The sequence below is a fragment of the Nanorana parkeri genome, unplaced genomic scaffold, assembly GCF_000935625.1.
Source record: "Nanorana parkeri isolate BGI_ZX_2015 unplaced genomic scaffold, ASM93562v1 scaffold612, whole genome shotgun sequence".
In the NCBI taxonomy this organism is placed as follows: domain Eukaryota; kingdom Metazoa; phylum Chordata; class Amphibia; order Anura; family Dicroglossidae; genus Nanorana; species Nanorana parkeri.
Genome location: NW_017306880.1, coordinates 406,940 through 414,904, shown reverse-complemented (window position 1 = coordinate 414,904; position 7,965 = coordinate 406,940).

Here is a 7,965-nt window from a genome sequence, read left to right as displayed (position 1 = left end):
GGGTCCAAAAACACGCAATTCTGCCTACAAGGCACATGCACTTTTTTGAGCTGCAAGCAGCACCGAACTTGGGTTAGAATTGTCACCACTGAAAATAATAGAATTCTTCAGCATTGTTGCTCTTCGGGAAATGAGCGACAAAATGCTCAGGTGTGAATAGGGTCTAGTTATGATTACAATGGCTTTTTTTTAACCTTACAATGCAGAAGATAGCAGTGGTTTCTATATGTTGTGCATGCCTTGATTTGTTACATTACAGTGTTTCTCATGATCTGTTATGTAAACATTGCTGGGGACAAACTAGATACGTTGTGGAACACACCCTTGGCTCACAAACTGCATGTTCTTTGCCAGGGACTTTTTCTGTTTTATCTCTGTTGTTGTGATTGTCGGCTGTTTCACGAGTGTATGACCTATAGTACATACACTAGTGAAATGTCTATTCAGGAAACACCTGCCATCATATCACCTGACCCCAGAGCATCCTGGGAGTGTGGGATACTTGTCGCTGATTACTGTGCCGTGAGATGAACATTTTCAACATGCAGTTTTCACGTACTTTGTATAGCTTTTCTAAACTGTAGCAGTATGTTTTAGTACTTTCATGACGCAGGTGACTTTTCTATAAACTGGCTACACATGTTTAATCTGATCATACAGTATTCGATTATAAGTGTTTACATACATTGCATTTAGGCAGCTTATTTGAATCGGCTACTTAACGCATCACAATGGAAAACAAATCAGACATTCAGTATACTCAGCAACGCAGTGTGTTGCAGTGCACGGTAGTGTGCGTTACTGCAGCTACCTTCATCACAGGTGCACTATGAAGGTGTGTTGGGGGGCTATTCAGAGATGACACAATCATGTAAATTCTGGTGCCTGTGCTGTTCTTTGCTTTGTTTTCAAGCGTTTGACACAGGAGACTGAGGAATGGTTCCTCCTGCCTGTAGCTGAATGATAACATTATTTCAGCCTAGAAATAAAAGTCACTGACTGAAGCACAAAGACTGCTTTCAAAGGATTAAAGGTGCAACCTTTTTCTAATTCGATTATTATGGCTATGCATTATGACTTGGATGTTATGTCAGGATTTTCTTCATGCACACTTGTAAAGTTACTATAAAGCTCCACAATGAACATTTCTAGCTCTGATTCACATAATGTATGGCCAGCTTAAGGTTTTGGCTCCTTCCCTCTCGCATAAATATTGCATGCTTTTCCATACCAGGAGCATTGTTCAAGAAATATTGTGCAGATAAAAACTCTTTCACTATATAGTAATCTCTTCTTAGAATCCTCACAGCAGTGTGTTTTCTCTCAGGACCTTGTGTCACCTTTATCAGACTACCACTTTTAGGTACATCAGCCACTCTTTATGGTGCAGTTTTTATTTAAAAAACCAAAACCTTACTAGGTCTATTATACACATTGGAAGGATTTTATAAGCTTTAGTCAGTCTCTACCTGCTTTTGTTCTGTAGGTAATGAGGTACGCATTCATGTAATTGCTAGAGGTGAGTTTAAGCCCCATTCACAATAGTGGTGTGCATAAGACCGTTCATTAATTTCAGTGGGTTCCCCCACGTGCGACAAGCGCAGCAATGAAGCTCATGCAGCAGTTTCAGCAGCAAGCTTTGTGTGTTTTTTTGCACATCTGTTGTGTGTGATAATGTGCGCCAAGATGCTCGTTTGGCTTGCTGCATTTGGGGTGCCGATAACAAATAATGGCATTGCAAGTGCAACACATGTTTTTTGCGCATTGCGTGAATGCACACAAAAATAAATCACACAATTTCGAACACGTTCACATGCATAGCTAGTGTAAATGGTGGCTTAAATAAGAGGCTTTGCATATTATAACCCCATGATCAGCCCTGAGTGTTTTGAATGTTGGATTTCTTTAGATGTGCAGCACCTTTGCAATCATTTTTCCAAGACGAAAGAATGGATAACTGTGGCTAAAGCTGGCAATAACCTACTTGGATTTCAGCTGCAACTTCAGCCAATCATCTGCAGTCACTGGTTATTCTGACAGCTGTGGGAGCAGTACAGTAGTCAGGGAAGATTCCTCCATCCATATTTCAATGGTTACCAATTTCCCATTGTTATTGTCTTGTGCAATAGGAATATCAGCCCTCCCAAGTTCAGCAATGATCCCTGTTTCCAAGAGGGGACCCTCTTGAAAATAGGACAATAACAATGGGGGATCTGTAACCACTGAAATATGGAATCCATTGCTGCAAGGCTATTTTGAAGTTGGACTTCAAAATGGGATGAGATGATTTAGACCCCGTTCACATTGAGCGATTTATCGCGCGGTAATTCCCGCGATATCGCGGCAAATTACCGCGCGATATCGCGCTCCAATGCAATCCAATGGGGCAAAGGGTCCTGCTGTCGCGGGTCGTGTGTCGCTACAGCAGGACCCTTTTTGGAGCGGATTTAGCCGCAATTCAAGCTTGCTCAATGCAAGCTTGAACGCGACATCGCACGGCAAATCTCGCGATGTCGCGCAATATGCAAAAGCGCGATTTGCATATCGCGCAGTGGGAACGGGGCCTAAAAGAGGCAAAAATCCTGGGCTCATGTGAAGTCATTTTTGACAATACTTACTGTATGTACACATATATGTGACGATAAAGTTGATGGTATCTGTGATGTAGCTGGTCCTGTATCAATTTGGATTTACCCCTCAGCAGTTGTATTGAAAGTGCCATCTGATGACATATTGTAAAATACATTGTCAATGTTTTATGAAAATATTCTTATTATACAGGGTTTGCATAGCGCCAATAGTTTGTGCAGTGTATTGATCAAATTGATTGAATCTATTCATGCATTATTGTGGTACTATCAAAGGCTGGCAAAATGTTTGACATTTGTTAGGCCTTGTGACAGTAAGGAACACTGATAGATCTGTGTACATTCCAGACAAGCTTGCTTGCTTGCTTGATCTTTTGTTGGTCTAGTTTTCATGCATAGAAAACATTAGACCATCATCTGGGCAAATGTTGTTCTTCATTTTCTCATGTCCTTTGGATCTCTCAGTAGAATTGTGAAAGTCTTGCAGCACCATGAATAATGCATTATGGTTCAGTCACAGCTCAGATACACAATCTTATGTAATGGCCTTTATTTGTATGTTCTCTTTGTACATTCTTGCCGTGTCCTTAAAATTTTGTCGAACAAACCGTATTTGTTGTTAGTTACATTCCCACTCATTGGTTTATCATTTTCAAGTAGGAACAGGCCAAGACTGTGCAGGACTCCCTAATGCTAATGCTCCAAGCTTCTGTAAGCAAAGCTATATTACATAATTAATTATGTTTAATCTTAAAAGCTGCACACTTTAGTTTTTTACTTGCACACTGGTAACAAGATGTTGTGAATAAAGAGCACCAAGAGTGATTCTATATCTGAGGTTTACTTGGTGAAGGTTAAACAAATGAAGGTGAGTGTGCTGTAAAACAGAGATGTGAAGTTAGGTCACCAGCCCTCCGAAATGCAAAGAAAATATTGCTTATTGCAAATAACGTTACATAGGTCAAAACAGCCAATGTTTCGGGGCCATACAGGCTCCCTTCCTCAAGGCAACATAGTGGCAAATGAATGTGGTAGTGAACAGATATACATACACGTGTGCTAATACAGACCAGAGGTGAACCCCCTTCAGACGTTTCAGATCACGGAACAAGTCAGTGGTGCCGAATGCAGCTGTAGGATCTGAAGGAAACAAGATCGCCACAATCTCTTGTTTGCTGTATGGACAGGATGAAATGGCTGAATCGGATGCAGCGCTGCCCTGTTGATCCATCCACATATCCGTGTGTCTATCTCGGAATACTCCCTCGTCCTGTAACGCTGTAAAACAGACTGCCTGACCTCACTCCATAAAGGTTTATCATAAACCAAAAGACAGGACACCTACAAGGAGAGGGAGAAACATCGCATTGTTACAAGTTACAACATATAGAAATGGTGGGAGCGCTTACCAAGTGATTCTTGGGTCATTTGCTGCAGGGCGAAGCTGCAGGGTGTCTTTCCCCTGGTGTAACTTCACACTATGTTGGATATAGAAGAGCATCCAACACGGTGATTTTGAGCAGCATTTTGCCGGTTGCTCAGCTGCTCAGAGCCTGGAAATCACTCGGCTGATATGGTATAAAATCTGCTGCCTCCCCGCCCCACCATTATTAAGTTTGAACGGAGTAATTTCCAACTGCATCGCTGATGGGACCTAGAGAATCCCTCTACAGCCTAAATGTCCCAAGCAAAGGGCACCCTAATAATTTTTGTTCAGTTCATGCTAATTACCTTTGCAGACAAAAGTTTGCATAGTACTGCGTAGCATTTTACTTCTTTTTTTTTTTAACTGCAGAAATATTAAGGCATGTATTTATAAGAAATTGGCAGATCTATTTGTGCTGTGCAACTCTGTACATTTGTTCTGTGCAAATTGAATGTAATACCAGGAAAATACCTCATTATTGCCACTAGGGGGAGTTATGCTCCATCTACTGGACATAATGCTGTATTTTCCTGATTTTACATTCGACTTAATATACCAATAATGTTTGTTTTTGTGTCTATTTGCAAAGAACAAATGTACATGGAATTTCACACGACAAATGGCAACTTTTTTACAAGTACGCCCCTATGTGAAACCTTTTGCCTTTTACTGACTTGCACTTTAAAACACTATTCCTTTATTGTGTTTTTGTATTTTACAGTAGAACCTTTTTAGAACAGTAAGTAATCATGTATCATTCCATGACATATCCTAAAAATAGGAGGATTTCCCCTGATTTTAGGACACCGATCCATGCAAACCTTGCTTTATGCCCTATTGGCCAAAGGCACATCAAGAACTGCTGGTGTATAGTGCAAATCTAGCCTCATATTACGGAGCCATTTATTCTCTATAGTGAAGTCTTTTTGTCCATCAATGCAGAATATGGAAACTATGGCTTCTCTGGAGTAGTTCTTGGGGCCCTAATTGTTTTTAACACTGAAGACACTTTAAAATGATGAAACAAAACCCTCTTTTTTTTATAACTGTAATTCTGCCAATCCAGAATATGAATTATTTTGACATCTTTTTAAGATTCTTGATTAATTTAGCTACAATAAAAAAAGGTTACCTGCTATCATGAAAGGTTAAGTCATTAAAACAAACCTGCCTGCCATATTAAACATTTAAAAATAAAATTGCTGCCCACGCAATCCCTGCAATTACTTTCAGTAGTCAGAGATGTTTCCTGTGTTCACTTCTGGTACATTTTCATTTTGTTGTTTGTTTGACATCTCTACACATTAGGCAGGAATAGGCCGGAATTTGATTTGTGAGTAGCCCTGTCTCCTCAACAAAAGTATATAGGTTAACTTTTCTCGAAGAGACATGTTGGCAAACAGTGCTTGCAGCTGATTGACAGCGTGTATCACTGCCACAATTCAAAAGACACCGCAGATTTGTCCACCCACGCTAACCGGAGTCTATCAGATTTTTATAGTTTTGCCTTGCAGGCTGAATGAAAAAAAGGTATACGTTTGTACCTAGTTTAAGTTTCCATGTCACTAGACTACCTGAGAAATCCCTAGTTCGTATGATGCTTGAGCACCCTGTCAGCAGGTCTGAGTGTTGTTGCATATGGATAAGGGGAATGTGCAAAGCAAAGTACTTTTTATGTCCTGTTTATCATAATGTTATCACGTTACGAAGTCATTCACATAGGTGCTAACATGTTGTTGTGTTCCTGATTTCACAAAGCCAAGGATTTGCCTAATAGAAGAAAAAGCTTAAAGCAGAACTAAACTATATGTTGGCCTCCATTTCAGCTATGTGGGCTCCCCTGCTGGCGGCTCCATCTTTGCCCGGAGCTCTTCTGTGTTTGGCATCTTAGCCATCTTTATTGGCCGACACCTTAGCATGTCGATATTGCATGCTGAGTGTACTTATAGAAGGTAAGACGCTTTCATTGTAGAAGAGACATAAAGAGTCTTTTTTGCAAGAATTGCTTACCTGCCAGTTTTCTTTGCCAACTATAGTTCCACTTTAATACTTTGATTCATGATAATTAGAGTATTAAACATGAAGACAATATAATGATCACATGTTTTGTAGGAACATTATACAAACAACACGCATGGGATTGATGCATTGACTAGGGAATACAAAGCAATGTCAAATAGGCATTTTCATTCTAGAACCTCTCTTCTGTTGGATTAGGGCAGCCAACGCACATAAAATAACTGGACAACGCAGTGCGGCATAACGTACAGGACATTTAAATGTCTGCACAGCGATGTGCTATTGCTAGGGTGCATTTTTTCCTGTAAATATGTTTTTCTCTAAACATGTTCATATAAGTATTTGCTATTTGCGTGTTACAGCAACATACAAGTGTGCTCCAGCATCTATTCATTGTCTAGTGACTTATTGACTTGGAATATTTGGTATGAACGCCTATCCTGCATGTCATTGACTCAGTTGGAAGTAAAGCAGGACTGGGATACCTCTGGTGCTTACACCAATAATAAACACCTCAGCAATAACTGTTCCTGTATGTAAATTGCTAAACATTTATTTTAAATCACGTTAATTTTCAAATCTCTGTAGACACTCTGAAGAAGGCCCATTATTGTTTGCGGTAGATGGCAATGTACACATCGAACCAAGAGGGAAAGGTTGGAGCAAAGGATGCAAACTCTGGAAAGCTGCAGCAGTCTCGGTAAGAATTCATTTGGGGGCTCTAATGACTGGTATGTTTTTGGTGAGAAGGGTGGTGAGCTACTAAAAGTAAATCTATTGTTTAAAGTCTATGTATAGCCAAAACCTTTTTTTTTGGATAGAGTAGGGAAGGGTTAGAACACCTGTCAGGCTTTATTGCTGTTGGTGCCCACACTGGGGATATTAATACTCTCTTATCCTCCTGGAGACCATTGTCAACATTGCCACTGTGACCGAAAGCAGTGGGAATTCCCAAATTTTCCAATGGCCACTGAAACAGAAGGTGAGGTAAAATCCTCCAATGGGGACATACACTGAGTGGCCAGATTATTATGACCACCCCATCAGTACTTCGTTGTGCCACCTTTTGCCTTCAATACTGCAGTGATTCTTCTTGGCATTGACTCCACGAGATGTTGAAAGGTGATGTGAGGAATCTGACACCATGCCTGATGAATTGCACTGTCCAGTTCTGTGAGATTTGATGGTTGTGAAACCAGCTGACTGATGGCTCTTTCAACTTCGTCCCACAAATGCTCAATTGGATTGAGATCTGGTGATTGTGGGGGCCACCTAAGCAAGGTAAAGTCTCCCTCATGTTCTTGAAACCACTCCACACGGTGCACAATACGAGCACCGTGGCATGGCGCATTGTCTTGTTGGAAGAAGCCATCTCCATTGGGATTGGGATTCATCGGACTACATGACTTTTTTCCAATGCTCGACTGTCCAATCCTAGTGTTCCTGTGCGAATTGGAGACATTATATGTTGTTAACTGCAGACAGCAAAGGTGTTCGAACAGGCCTTCGGCTTCCATATCCCATACGATGCAGTGTACAGCGAACAGTGCGTTCAGAGATAATTTGAGAGGATCCCTGATTAAGATCTGCAGTAATCTGATGCACTGTTGCCCTTCTGTTGTCTTTTACCAGTCTTGCCACTCTCCGTTCTGCCCAAACGTTGACTAGTCGCACATTCAGACCCAGATTTTCGGCTGACAGTCCAGTATTTAACCAGTTGACATCCGCGGTGTTAAACCCCCTTCCCATCCAGGCCATTTTTCAGTATTCAGCGCTGCGGTACTTTAACTGACATTTATTCCGTCATGCAGCGCTGTACTGAAATGAATTTTATACCCTTTTTTGGGGACAGATAGAGCTTTCTTTTGGTGGTATTTATTCACCACTGGGGGTTTTATTTTTTTAATATATTAAGGAAAAATTACCGAAATT